Source organism: Plectrocnemia conspersa, unplaced genomic scaffold, assembly GCF_051122295.1.
Source record: "Plectrocnemia conspersa isolate PC_06_02 unplaced genomic scaffold, ASM5112229v1 ptg000006l, whole genome shotgun sequence".
Lineage (NCBI taxonomy): Eukaryota > Metazoa > Arthropoda > Insecta > Trichoptera > Polycentropodidae > Plectrocnemia > Plectrocnemia conspersa.
This window is the reverse complement of record NW_028277170.1, coordinates 11,274,177-11,289,875: the sequence shown is the minus strand read 5'-3', so window position 1 is coordinate 11,289,875 and position 15,699 is coordinate 11,274,177. Positions and strand designations below refer to the sequence as shown.

The 15,699-nt window shown below is 30.4% G+C and overlaps 1 protein-coding gene across 21 annotated transcripts in view; it reads left to right on the top strand.

Annotated features, from left to right (window-relative positions):
- The window catches only part of DIP2 (disco-interacting protein 2), a 94,514-nt gene that overhangs the window by 40,912 nt on the left and 37,903 nt on the right, over positions 1 to 15,699 (top strand). For 9 of the 21 annotated variants that reach the window (XM_088188090.1, XM_088188089.1, XM_088188088.1 and 6 more), the window contains exon 1: positions 6,431 to 6,537. The exons of the other annotated variants lie outside the window; for them this stretch is intronic. The gene's annotated coding sequence lies outside the window, so the exon portion shown is untranslated. Of the gene's footprint in view, positions 1 to 6,430; positions 6,538 to 15,699 lie in introns of those variants that run through there. 21 annotated transcript variants of the gene reach the window in all.

Sequence of the window (15,699 nt, the reverse complement as noted above, 5' to 3'; positions counted from 1 at the left end):
ACTAAGTGCTACGTTGTCACATTTTTCAAGTCATCTTGCTCAGCAGAATTCTCTTGCAGCTTAGACGAAAATGTTTTAAGCAGAACTACTTCCATCGATGCCTTTGGAGAGACGTTCAAGTAGATACAAATTTAAAATTTTTGTTCTATTTTATAATATGAAGGCCAAAACTCAGTTTTAAATCAATGAAATATATGTATATATTTATTATAATATATATTTTTAAGATTTTCTAACCTTTAGGGGGGTGACTTCGCAGCCAATAAGCTGGTAATAATTTATTAGTTAAATTTACATATTGCGAGTTACTATGATAGGCGAGTTAGTTTTCTGTGAGCGGTGGTGGAAAAGCTGGTGGAGGGGTGATGTCAGTGGGAGATCCTCAGAGGTCTTCTAGATGAGGCAGCGATGGTGTAGTAGAGGTTGGTCTCTCTGCTGCAGTCGTGTCTTAGTTGTTGGAGTACCTCTCTGGTAGTGGTGATCCATGACAACAACGAAATATGCATACGCCTCTAGAAAGTGACATTAATTTAATAGGCATCTTTTCGTGATCGAATTGTGCAACAGAAATATTGTGGCCTTACGGTGCTTAATGTCATCCGGTGTTTCCCGTATTCATAATATTATTTCAATGCATCGGAGAATAATTGCGTGTTATTTATATGGCTTTTATGTGATTACATCCTTTACATTCTATTGCCTAATTCATCTACATTGCTACGAAGGATTAATGCGAGCTACTAGAATAAGACCCCACATCCTTATCTAGTTTTTATATGTACATATTTATATTTGAGTACAAAAATTAACAAGAAAATTTAGTTTGACATTGGCGTTGCGATGATTTAAATTTCAAGCATTGATTGCATTATTCTTAGTTTACGTCTATTCACCATTGTTAGATATTTATAAAAAACTATTGCGTATCATGCTCGAGTGACGTTTTACTATGATATTTATTCATGTATTTGTTTGTCACAAAATATCTCCGAAATATTGCATAAAACATTCAACAGATTTTTTATGAAAAAAATATATTCTTGTAATGATTGTATTTTATTTATTTATTTTTTTCACATTTCGATTGTATCAATTCGATGAATGAAATGTCAAATGTGTATTTAAGAATATAACGATAATAAAACATTTTCTTTGATATATTCGAGTGTCAATCATTGAGGAAAGTAAATAAAAATATGCGAATTTCGAACCAATAATATAGAATATTATATAAAGTAATTCTGGAACTTTTCAAGTACGTTTGAGATAAAGGCACTGTGCATGATAATATGACAAAACTCATTGACACTTAGAGGTGGGTGTCTAAATTATTAACCCAGCACACACGTCCACCATTTTGTCTCGGTACGTTTCGAAAACATTTCAAAACAGAATTACGTTAACTGCTTGCCGTTTCGAATGAGACAGAAGATTATATACAAAAACATTTTTTTTAATACTCAGCAAACATTTTATACATTCCAATGTATTATAGAAGTGTTGTTGTGATATATTTATTTTTGATGTTCTATGTTGCATTAACTACAATACAACAGAATACATTAATACATATCGGTTTTTAATATTATCGGACGTACATTTAGCTAATGGTTTTATCGCGAAGTAGTTTTTTAACTTAAGAATATTTTATCATTTTTTTATCATTGATATACTTATATTTTAAAACCGACTGACGATAATAATATCAGAAAAAATTGCTAGAATGTCACTTTATGAAATATACATTATATATCAATTTTTTTCGCTATCCTGTATTTTTGCATAAGATTTAGTTTAAATTAAGTCTTTAGATACCGAAACGTTGTTTAGCAATTAGTGGCCAGTGATTCGAATACCGACCTTTTATTATATTATAGAATCTTGTATAGACCAATACGGCCATTTCCACTTCACTTGATAGATCGCTTCTTGTCCGATCAAATTATCCTGTTAAAACTGATCAAATAAATATTTAATATAAATTAATAAAGTATTAAAATTACATTTTTGACTTTGGTTTAATTTAGTTGATTTTGAGGATATTGTAAATCGGTACGTAATTAAAAATAATAAAATTAGCGTATCCTTGAAATAAAATATTATAGCTAGAAATATTTGTTTTTATTCTTACATGCTTACAAAATAATTACTATCTTCATATCTTTATCCAATTAGTGAATGCTAATTTTATTGCTAAAAATCGATCGTATAGTGCACACAAATGTGTTCATTTCGCACCCAGTGCATTTAAGTATAAGGATTTCCTAGCTTTTCCTCAATATTGTATCAAAAATATATAGTAAATAATAAAAAATAGCAAATTAAGAGGATGATATTGTATTTATAATTTAGAACATAAAACAATGTACACCTGTTAAAAAGAGTAGATGTGAGCGCACGTATAGTTGTAGTAATGTATACTTGTAATATATTACTTTTTTAGTACTCGTGCCTTTGTATAGTCTGTCCAAGATGTTAACGACCATCGTCGTTGTATTGTAAATAAGGGTGCGTGTACGCATTCATGCACTCATCTACAGTTTTCCACGAATTTTTTTACACCGATATGAGAACGTTACCAATACTAAATCAGGGATGTTTTTAAAGTAGGGTGACCATGCGTTGGAAATTGCATTAAAAACTATAATGTTTCGCGCTCAAACACGTTCGCGATGTTATTGTTCTTTGTTTACATATATTATTAAATATTTACATTCTGTTCCGTACAACCCATAAATTATGTTTTAGATGTCTCTGCGCTTATACCCGCACCCGATGGTTAACCGTATTTTTTGTAAAAATTTGTCCCTTAAGTGATTTTATGACGGGTCATAAAATCGGGCCATTTTCGCTCGCCTTTATTATTTTGCGCCAAAGTTGCCGCCATCGGTATACGTCTTAAATAATATTTTGGTGAGTGCTGTCATGTTTTTGAGTTAAATATGTATACAAATAAGCAAAATAAGTAAGCAAGTGTTATTTTACATTTTCCTCAACAAATAAAATTAAAAAAGTAAAAATTAATTGCACTTGTAATTTCACATGGTCACCCTATTAAATTCTCTCACCAGTACTATGACGATGGTCGTTCATATCTTGGACGGGCTGTACATACCTGTATTGTTTGTGTTCTAACACTTTTTATGGAATATATGTATATATATATACACAAACACATTATGCTTTTGTATAACAACTTTAATTATTTTAATTAAACATTTTATTGAATATGTTCTAGAATTTTAATTGCACCTTCTATATTAATATATCTGGTATATCTATCTCATCGGTTGAATGATATGGATTTAATAAACTTATATTCAACCAAAATACATATCTTTAAATCTTAACTGTTTTTAATAGCACTTTACCAGCGAAATGCTCTATTGATATATTTTATATACAGTGTATTAATTATTCTGATGCAATTAGCAATTTATTTAAATTAATTAAAAATTTTGAAATCAGTAAAGGGGCAAAGAGAATTTATAAAATTAAACTTTGGTGATTTAAAAAACAATACTACTAAAATAAAAATATTCCTATTGATTATTATAACGAATACTTCTGCTGGTCTTCTCAAAAATATTGCTCGGGAAGATGATGGCTTAATCAATTTTAAATAAAATAATGATGACATGGATACTATTCATGGAATAGCACATTCTTGGCCAAAAATAATGTTGTAATATCTGTAATATGTTGATCAAATGATTTTCAATACTTTATTGATGCGAATATCGTTTCCATTATCACGCAAACAGAAAAGGAAGGGAGTGATAGTGAGAATGCAAATTACATTTTATGTTGAAAATTTGCTGGACTACATCAACCAAAGATAATTGTTTTTAGTTAAAATTGTACCGATATTCGAAAATTATTGAGAGATACTTAAAAGCAAACGAAACTCATAGATTTTCGTAACAAATATTACAAAAATTATTAATATATATTGTAACTATTTTATATAATACATATTTAAAACCAAATAAAAGTTGATAGAACCCTTCCTCCCCAGCATTAACCCACATAATCTAAAGTATACAGATCGAAACACTACATTCGTCCTGCTTAGGCTTTATGCGGATGCAAGGCTTGAATTATAATCTAACCTTTGATTAGCTACAAATGAATTATTTTTAATGGTACAACTTTTAGTAGTTCAACTTGAAAGAAACACTAACGTCTAATTGTATGATTAGCATAAATTAAATTAGCTTGTTGTGGACGATGATTTTTTTTATATGACTGTTTTTACAATAACTAATATAATATATAAAACGAAAATTTGTGATATTTTGGTTAATTTTTAATTCTTTTAAAATCATTTAAATATCGTATTATAATAAATTGTCTTGATAAGAATTATGATTTAATATTAAGCACTTCCTTGTAGTGTTTAATTTAATTTTGAGTTAATCAGTTTGATTAAAATTATTATTAATTCATTGCAAAATCTATTTTTATACCATAATAAAATACTAACTAACAAGCTCAAGTTAAAAATACGTTTCATTTCCTGTTTTATTTGTATATTTATATATACAAATATATCTGAGATGAGTATTTTGTATTATTTATAAAACTTTTTTTTGAACCTTTCGTAATTGAATCAAAGGTGTAAAATGTATTTATGTTATAGCTCAATATGGGATTTCTGATTCATTCTTTGAATAACATTTTCGTTGAATGAACCTTTATACTGTCGTCTGTAAGCCCCAGTAAAATTTTTATTTATATTTTTACATGTATTGGGTGCCATTTATTTTTATATATATTGGGTGCGAAATGTGTTAAATCCTTTTGTGTATTCATACTTTTTTAACTTTCTTTATGTTACATCAACATTGGGTTATTTGGTTCAAATACTAGGTATAGATTTTCCATCTTATACACTAAATTAAACGCTACATGATTGATTAACTTGTAAATAAATGTTGAACGTATCTAAATTTTATTTAATTTATTAAACCGTGTCAACAGCGTTGTTGCTGTTTTATATAAACCGTATAAATATATTTTTATTAATAAGGTATTACAAGCATCCGGATTTAATTATAGTTAATTAATATGTATATTATTTATTACAAATACACAATCAATGAGTAATATATTTTTCCAACAATAATACGGCATTCAAGTCATGCGAATTGTACTATCTGCGTATCTTGTTTATCGCAATATCTGATATAAAAAATATATTTATCTATTAAATTAGGACAAAAAATGTGAATTTATATATATATATATATATATATATATATATATATATATATATATATATATATATATATATATATATATATATATATATATATATATATATATATATATATATATATATATATATATATATATATATATATATATATATATATATATATATATATATATATATATATATATATATATATATATATATATATATATATATATATATATATATATATATATATATATATATATATATATATATATATATATATATATATATATATATATATATATATATATATATATATATATATATAATATATATATGTATACAATATGCAGAATTTGCACCTTTTATATTTGCTTAAGTAAAGAGTAAATATTTTAAATATTAATTATATAATCAAAAAAATTATTCTGAGCAGTTGGTAGCAAATTAGCTTTAAAAAATCTGTTCACATCTCGTGCTAGCTATGCTAACCATAAACCGATTGATAACGAGCGTTCAATACTCTTACGATCATAAATCACTGATGGTAAATAATAATAATATAATTGAATGTCGTCTTATTTTGTGTACGACCGTCCCCCGAGTATGCCATGTGTATTTTTTGCAAATACTCGCATTTTAATTTGTGTTTGAGGTTGCCGAAACGAAATGTGTCATAAAATTTACATTGTGAAACAATACTTTCGGACTGTTAAATAGGGATTTCCTGTCCCTTTTCGATACACCGCTCTCACTATATCCAGTTAATCTCTAACGGGTTTTGCGAAATAGCTTAATTCATATGAAGGAATCAAATATTATATTGAAATTAAAAGGACCGGGTACTTGTTAAAATCAACAGGGTATTCAGTTATTTTAAAAACGTGCGGTTCCGGTTATAATCGCCTCGAATCAGTATTATTATTTGCGCTTGACATTGAGATGATATTGAACTTATTACGTACGTATGTACGTATTCTAAAATGCATCCTTTCAAGGATATTCTTTTTTAGTTTTGTATCAAAGGATGCGTCTTGTCCTGAGACACAAACCCTAGACCAGAACCGGCCGATTGAATTCTTCCGAGGTGGATTGACGGGTATGGAGCTTAAGAATCGGAGTCTGAGGAAGAGAGGTACGAGAAGAGGAGGAGGGGAGCATCTGAGGTAACTTTGAGAAGGAGGAGGCTCGATGGGCGCAAGCGCACTGTTTTCAACAGCCTCCTAAGACCAGTTCTGGCGTTGTTGGCATCGCAGACACTACGCCGGCGCGGTTCGCTCTCTCACCGTTCGTTGAAATCGCTCGTCAACAAAAAATAGTCATCTATAAAACGCGTACCTACAACTATCTTAAATCTATCGCCAAAGACCATAATAGTTATTAAAGGACAAATCAAATCATTTTTAATAAAAAATGTTTCAATGTGAATTTTAATATAATAACATACATAATAATTTTATATAGAAAACCGATTAAGGATTTTATTTTTTATAATAATTCGCTTTGTCGCATTCCTTTAAACTTATTAAACTCTTTGAACAAGTCGTCGTGCAACAATAGGCCACGATCTTCAACTTTTCCGGCGTGTATGTGTCGGTTCGTTCGTGGTTCGAACCCGCGGGCCATTCGTCCGTTATGCAAAATGCGCCCGCGTGCCGCCGTTGAGCGCCGCTGCACTTTTGACCGTCCGCCGCGAATCCTGTGGGCCGGTCGATAATTTCACTTTGGAAAATTTTTCATGGGAGATTAACTTTCGAATCGCCGCTCCTCTTATGCCTCCGTCTTCCGCCGATCACTCAAAAGTACCTTCGACGTTTTTGTGTATGTGTGTTTTTAAGAAGAATGTCTATTAAATCTGATATTGCCTTTTATCGAGCGGTTAACGATCGAGTTAAGCGTCGCTTCGCTTGTGATATGTTAACTGTATTGTTGTTTTATATTGCTATGATTATCGAAATTGCGCAAAGCTTATTGGCATGTGAAGAGACGTAGACCATAAAATACTTTGTGCTCAAAATATTACATTAGAATATTTTTCATATTATGCTTCCACTATGAAGAAGTAGAAATTGAGTCAGTACCCTCTTGCTTATCAAATAAATAGAATAAATCTACTTTGTTACATAGCGTTGTTCAAAATTAAAAATTAACGCAAACGCGTGCCATTATTTTTATATTAAAATACATCCTGTTTGGGGTTTTTCTCTCTTCTCTAGGGATAAGGGAATATATATCGTAGAAAAAATACTTATTATACAAAATATTCAGGGTCTTAAAGCGCAACTTAGGTCAAAGAGCGCATATAGATTTTAATGGGATTACACATCTGTTACATTACATTTTAGTGAGACGCTTTAGCTTCGAGCTACGTTTATATGTTCCGCTATAAAGTGCTATAAATTCCATGAAAAATCGCTCAAACAATGTTTACGTTTGATTTACATTTTAGGAACCGAATAAGTGGCTCTAATATAAATATTATACCATGATAAACTCAACGGTCGATTTGTAAAATCGCTTTCTCCGCATTAATTAGCTGATAATCTCGATGTTTATTTTTTTTGGAATTGGTTTTTATGACTTTTAGATTTAGACGGAACGATGTGATTAATAAATACTTTCGCCTGTGTATGCGATAGGTCAAGATTATATATTTATAGATTTCGATACCATTTTCTTGTATTTGTTATGTAAGATGCATAAAGAAACTGATCGTGGGATAATGTTTACTGAAATATATGATTTAAATCCATCGATTAGAAAATTAATAATTTATAAGTTCATATCAACATTGAAAGCCAGACCTATTGTTAAAATCTCTATTTATTACAAAAATATAATCAATAAATATTGAGTTTAACATAGTTGATTCGGCCACATAATGATTTTAACTTGCTTGGTCGGAAAATTATCTTCTATCTTTTCTCTCTTATGAAATGATAAAAAATATATTTATGCACATTTTAATTAAAAATTCTATACATTTTACGTTGTACACGTGCGTAGTATGAATTAACGTGGGCAGTAGTATAGCGTAGGTGTAAACGATCTTAAGCCAATGACTTAAATTCTTAGACTACCATATACGCTCATATGTTTATAACATATACGTCTAGAAACACTAGACCTTGTCCAGAGCAATGCCATTAATTATGCACAGAATACCGCGGAAACCGAACGTAATTGAATATGAATTTTTTATTCATGTCAATTTTGCGCCCATTGTTTATTTGTATGTTATACGTAACCCTGAAGTTTAGCCTTTGTAAAAAAATGCGTTGGTTTGAGAAGTTTATATGTTATTATACTGTAGGGCTACTAGTAAATGCGCAGATAAATAAAAATCCACCTTTGGGTTGAATTATACGTATACTATTCACTCACATTGTTTCATTAACATTTTTTAATCCATAATAACATAACAATATATATTCTCATTAATCTTATATATATTTTATTAACATTATCACGAAGCTTTATTTAAAAATAAACTTATGTATTAATGTATGAAAAAGTATAATTTAATTTAATAATAATAATAATAGTTTATCTTAATAATAATGTTTTGCTTTAATTAATATTATGTTAGAATTACATATTAAATTATGTAGTTATTTATATATTTTATACGATATTATTTATTTATTAAATATTATTAAATTAAATAGTACATATAAAAAATGATACATTTTTTATTAATATTTACCTGCACATATAGTTATCACTGTTCATACAAAGTATATTATCATATCTGATTACTAGGTAGTTATGCATTTTACCATCTAATCTCAAATATTATATCACAGATAAGAAGGGGGAAAACTATCAACACAAGCGTGTGAATCAACGTTTTCGTGTATTTATCAGATGCTCCCATTTAAGAGAGCTCGCCTTAATTCAAACATGTATGTCTCGACATAGTGTTTTATTTTTATTATTATTATAATAATAATAAATCTTAAAAAAATATGGCGCAATACTTCTGCGTCAGTATCATTATACCATAATATATTTTTTGTTGACTTTATATTGTTAGGCTGGACGAGTTGTTCTCAATTAGAAATGTCTACTAGTTCTGAAAAATACATATTTAGGGCTTTCATTTATTATTTAAAGAACAATTATCAAAAATCATTTTGTATAGGAGAGAGTTCCTCTTTGATTATAAGAAAATACGTTTTTAAATATTGAAACATAATAAATTAATATTAAAAATAAAATAATACAGCAAGCAAATTGGACATTTTACTATATCTGTTAGTGAATTGGAATCGATCTTATCGTAATTTTAATTTTACAAACTACAACCCATAACATAGTGCACTTACTGTAAATTATTTTTCTCTTCTTGGTGGGCCTTCTTCGTACAACTGTTTTATTTACAGAACGTATCTTGTCATGTAAACATATTACTATGCGTTAACACTGCGACAAATAAACAAATATGAACACGCATCCCGTAACCAAATTTAATATAACCCATATTCAACATTCTTATATATTATTTTATATCAAATTATGCTAAAAAAAGATCACATAAAACACGATAATTGTGGTAAAACAAATTTAAAATTCATAATAACCAAGTGTTATAAATATTATAAAGATAACATGGTTGTTTTAAGAACGTATTACTAGCCGTGCTTATTCTGTTCTCGCATGCGTAACTTAAAAATATATAAATATATATTCACAGAACAATTAGATAAATTTATATACAATAATGACTAGAACACAATTCACTGTAATAAACGTCAAAGTACGAATAGAGTAAAAACGATAATTACCCAAACACAAAAATTATCTATTTAATTACATATACGTAACTCGGACAACGCCCATTCACACAACTCCATTAAACATCACATGTGTTGCTCCACAAAAGAGAGAGCTTTTTTCTACGCGGTGTTTGTTTTTGTTTCTGTTTTTTGTTTTCGTCATCTCATGATTCCCCTCCGTGCAGCCGTATCTCTCGCGATTGCGGCTATTAGATTTCGATTAAGCCCGTGTCCAATCTGAATCGCCTTGAAAAGTGAGCCGAAACTTAAAAACGAGTCTCGAGAGAAGAAAAAAGTGAGGCGGTGGTGTCGAGATGCGAGCAGATGAGCGGAGGAGAGTTCAAGAAACTCGTGCCACTCTCTGATACGCCCTGGGCCAGCAACTCGTACCGAGTCTCCCCCTCCTTTGGCACATCTCTCTCTCTCTTTTTATTCGTCCCTTCTCGTTGTCTTGTGTACTTTGGTGATGATAATCTTTATCTTGGACCAGTACAGCGCAATCGCCTCAATGATCTATCCTAGTCCATCGATTCTGAGATTCTCAGGATAATACCGTAGTATGAATCTAGTCATATTTTGTTATGCACATATTTTTTATTATTGAATTGCACCTATCTCGAGATTCACGAGATTAGAAAAAATTGGGAAAACCCAATCTAATGTAACAGGTGTGAATAGATAATTCAAATACATTCTAGTAAAATCTTTTCAATTAGCGTCTAACTACATGGACCAAAAAGTATATTTTACTCACGAAACATTGATTCACTGTGTTCTATATTCTAATGTAGATAAAAATATGCAAAAGAATACGTTAAATAACTAGACTGAAAAATATACATATTAAAAGCAACATTACTTTATCAATACAATAATGTAACCATCTGAAAAACAGCCAAAATTCATACAATTAAAAAACCTGTAAAATAAGCTTATTGAAATATTTGAAAAAAAATCTTATCGCGGTTAAAATAATCGCAATGGTAAAATTATAAACCAACAATTTGCTTTTCGCGAAATTATTATTGCTAGACATAGAAAAAGCAATTGACACCGTTTGGTGTCACATTTTTATCCTATCAATTATCTAAATATAAACCCCTGATTATCTTATACACATAATACGCATTCATACCTGAAAGTTCGAAGCTATGTTGTTTCGCTAAATAATGAATTGGTATTTTAGTGCAATCAAGTTTTTTTCATTACAAGTCTGGTTTGACCTATTTTTTCTTGACATTTTCATATTTATAAATGTTTGTTTATTCGCCCGAGTGCAAAAATAATTAAATGTGTTTTTTCTGGAAATCAACATTTGTTGAGATCGCTCTTCGTATCCGCAACGCTTCATCTCAACAACACTCAAATTATTGTGTCAATAAAAATCATTAAAAAATGGGTAAATTAATATTTATTGATTTTTAAAAGCATATTTTGACATGTATATTTATTTTGATGCAGTAATTCTTGAAAAATAAACGTCAGCGTTAGTTTGAATTAAAAACAAGATTTTCTGATTTTTTTTGTTGAATTCATTCATATGAGGTTAAGTAGTTCATTATTAGAGAATTTTCAATACCTGATATGATCTAACTCGATTTTAATTAATCATCACGATATTCATCCGCGAGATTTGGAAAATATAGGTTAACCTAATATGTGGTTGTTGATCGGAAATATAATTAAATAATAATCACCAAACACGATAGAAATTTAAAAGCAGTAAGGTCTACATGGGATTCGAATCCATGTTTTTCAGGTCAATAGTCAGCAACTTCGTTGTCTTTCGTGCTGCTTAGTAATTTTAAATAAACGTTTTACGTAATTCTTAGAAAAAAATTGGATTAGATGGACGTGAACATTACATGTGAATAGTTATTATATGTATGATTATCATATATTAGTGTTATATACTATATGTATATACATATATATGATATATATAATAGGCTTTGTGTTAAACGTCATAATGGAGAGTAACATGGCTCGTTAGTTAAAAACACATTATGTATTTGGTTCACGGTCGTTGTTTTGTGATGTATTTACTAAATCCAAGGCTGTGACTTATCATCTCACTTAGACATCTTTGGCGAATGCTATAGCTTATATTTTTTTCGTAAACGTTTTTTTTGTGTTATTATTATGATTTATATTTTACAACTAAAATACTGTAACATTGTCGGTGAGGTTGATTACTATAATATATGCTTATCTGTAGTATCTTGGCAATTAGGTTAACTTTTCGTTTACATTTCAATAAGCACTGTTCTGTTATATATGATTATTTTTGTCTACGCATCCAAGTTTATATCACAACTTTTTTAGCATATGCGTACGCAAATACGACGGTGCTTTCTTAAAGCTTTTTTTCTCTACAAAGTGAAGCGAGTCATCGCATGCCTCAAACAACATATTTCCGAGTATGCATGCCTAACATGTATTTGCATATGTAAAACAATTTTTAAGAACTAAGTAGCAAATTCACTTAAAAATACACTAAAAACTGCTATTTTATCAAATCGTTTTACTGTCACAGTGATGGCGAACCGTTTATGTTCGGTGTGTCAAAATTCTGAAAAAATCTAGGTGCCATATCCATCTATTCATAATATTATGATATTTGCAGACTTATGTATTTGATATATTTATTATTAAAAATGCAAAAACAAATAATTCTTTACATTTTTTACTTCTTTTCGAGCCCAAGCAAACGCTACTGACTTAATCTGTCATTTGATTTCTTTTATTGGTTTTAATATTATTTAAAGCAGAGAATAACGTTTCACTATAATACGTAGAGAATAATGTTCTGAATAAAGCCATCGCTATATTTTTCAGGGTGCTAAAAGTGTTCGGTAATTTTCTAGTACGTGGTGGCACTCTTTGAACTATTTTTTTCCAGATTCTTAAAATTGGACCTCAAGCCGACAAACTCTTGAGCCAAGATACTGTCTTCTGAGAGTAGCACTTCCAAAATATCAATTTGCATCCACTAGAAATCGCTTAATTCCAACGTACTGTTGACTGCTACATCCGGATACTAAATTATTTTAACTGTCTTTTCCAGGCTTGTAATTTTTTTTCGATCTGGTCAAGTAACGAATTTACAATAGGGTTTGCAATACCGAGAAAAAATATAAATTACCGAGCGTTCCCACTGCGACGGCGACTGCACATTTTTGCTGCTTTTGGCGTGAATTATTGACTTCTGAGAAGGGATAATTGTTTTTTGCGTTCTCTTATTGGTCAAAATTTGGGCTAGATGGGCTATATTAAATTTTTAATATTATTTTAAAAAGTCGTAGTATGAGTGCTAGATAACTGAGCGTTCCTACTACGATGACGCCGACACGATTTTATATCTTTTGACTTCTGAGAATGGATAATTGCTTTATGCGCAATACCGGTATTGCCTGTAATCTCCCTCGGTAACACTGGTTTTGAAAATTTCGGTATTATTGCAATCCCTTGTTTACAATATGTTGATACTTTATATACACGGGCTCCATTTTATTTTGTACACTTGTTATGATCTTCTTGAAAAACTTTTTTACTCGATAAAATAATAAGTATCCAAACATAGCGTTAATAGTTTGCCAAAACCTTGTAATTGTAACCGATTGAATGTCGTAAGGACGCCGGTGTCCACTTACAAACGACGACGTGAATGCCTCTAGTATTTTTTGTTGTTGTGAAATTATAAAATATTTTTTTTTTATACTTTTTGTGTATTTACTCATATAAACTGTATATAATTTTGTTCCTAATATAAATAGTGGTTCACACAAAAAAGTGAAAATTTTCAGAAATATTTTTTTATATATATTTATTTATTCTTGGCATTCTTAGCATTCACTGCCAAATTTCGCTTGCCACTAAAAGGGTTAAGTATAGTTTATTTATATGAACAGAGAGATCTGTAAAAAAACATCAATGTGTTGACCCACTTGAGCTTAGGAAAGTTTGCCAGATTCTTATCCTCAACAAATACCTTAATTTCTACAAAGCGCTCCCAAAGCACTCTAGTACTTTTCCTCGCCTCAGTTACCTTACATCATAAAACATCGGCAGTCCACTGTAGGTCGGATCAATTTATTGTAAAATCTCGGAAAATTCTCGCTTGTGAATTCACTATTTCGGTTGCAATTGCCATTATATCATTTAATTGTGTGAATTATACATTTGCACACAACACAAGTTTATGGATAACAGAAGTTCAATGTACACCCCAAGCATTTCCGCTTTAGAAGCACTTAACCACACTTATCAATACTGCCTGAATGTTGTAGGCTACCCATTTTCATATTCAGTCAGCAATCGATGCAAAAAATGCTCTTTAACTCAAAGAAATATGCGATCCATTAAATTCAACCGAACGTCTAACTTTAAAATCATTCCGATATAATGGCTTGCTATAACCAATTGCCTTTCAGTGTAAAGAAATGTCACACAATTTCATTTTCAAGGTCATTAACGCCGGGAAAATATTCATACCATCTAGGCGGATATTTTCTGGAAAGGTTTTCTTCAACTAAGGATTTAGGAGTGACTTTTGAAGAACGTTGGAAATTTAGCCAGCACATTGCAGAGACTCATATCAAATCCTTAAAAATGCTCGGTTTTATCTTGAGAAATGCGCGTTACTTCAGGAATACTTAAGTATTGCGCACTCTTTATGATACTCTAGTCCGCAGCATACTAGAAACTAGCTCCATCATTTGGATCCCAGGCGTAATGAATCAATGTAATGAATTGAAGCTGGAAAAAATACAACGTAAATTTCTTCGATTTTTATACTTGAAGGGATACGGGTATTATCCGTTCTTGTTTCCCAGTGCTTTTATTTTGGGAGCCCTGGGATACGTTTCTTTGTCGACTCGCAGAAGTGTTTATGTAATTAAACACTTCTGGAAATTGCTCAAGGGCATCGTAGACAATCCTTCAGTGCTCGAGCAGCTTCAAATGTGGGCTCCTGAAGGTGGTTATAGTTCTCGGTCGCGTCCACTATTCTTGCCTGTTAAGTCTAGAACTGGAGCACTTGCCAACTCTTCTCTGGCCAAGGCTATTTATCTGCTCAATTCTGTCCATAGTAATATTGACATTTTCTCTTGCACATATGGAGTTTTGGTTCAGTTCGTATGGGACAATGCACACCTGTTGAGGTGATTTGTGTCTGTTGTTTTGTCTTGTTTATATTTGTATGTATTATGATGTATTAGAACTTTTGACTATCGTGACGCATTTCGTCACGATGGTTATAATTTTAATAAATAAATAAAATAAATAAATAAATAATGCAGATCCCTCCGTAGTAATTTAATATGAATCAGCATACTTTAGAAGAAACACAGTTAGCAATTAAGTTAATTAAGTTAGCACAACATGCATAAAGTAAACAACGACATGTACAAATGCTAGATATAAACTGTGTAAATAGTATTTCTTGATTTATAATTAAATAAAATGCAATGTCCTTTTCCTTTTCGATAAATTCGATTCCTGTTTGGATGCCTCTTTGTATTATTTTTTTTTGTTTCTCGAATACTGACCGGCCTTCGTATTGCCAGTTTCGCCACACGCGAGAATCCAAACGAGACATATAAGGGAGTTAACAACGCACTGTCGTTTTTTATGTGTAGTGGTGATGCAAGATAGGTTTCATACCCACCGCAAGTACGAGACTTTCGAGCGTTTCATTCATTTTCACCTGTGCCAGGT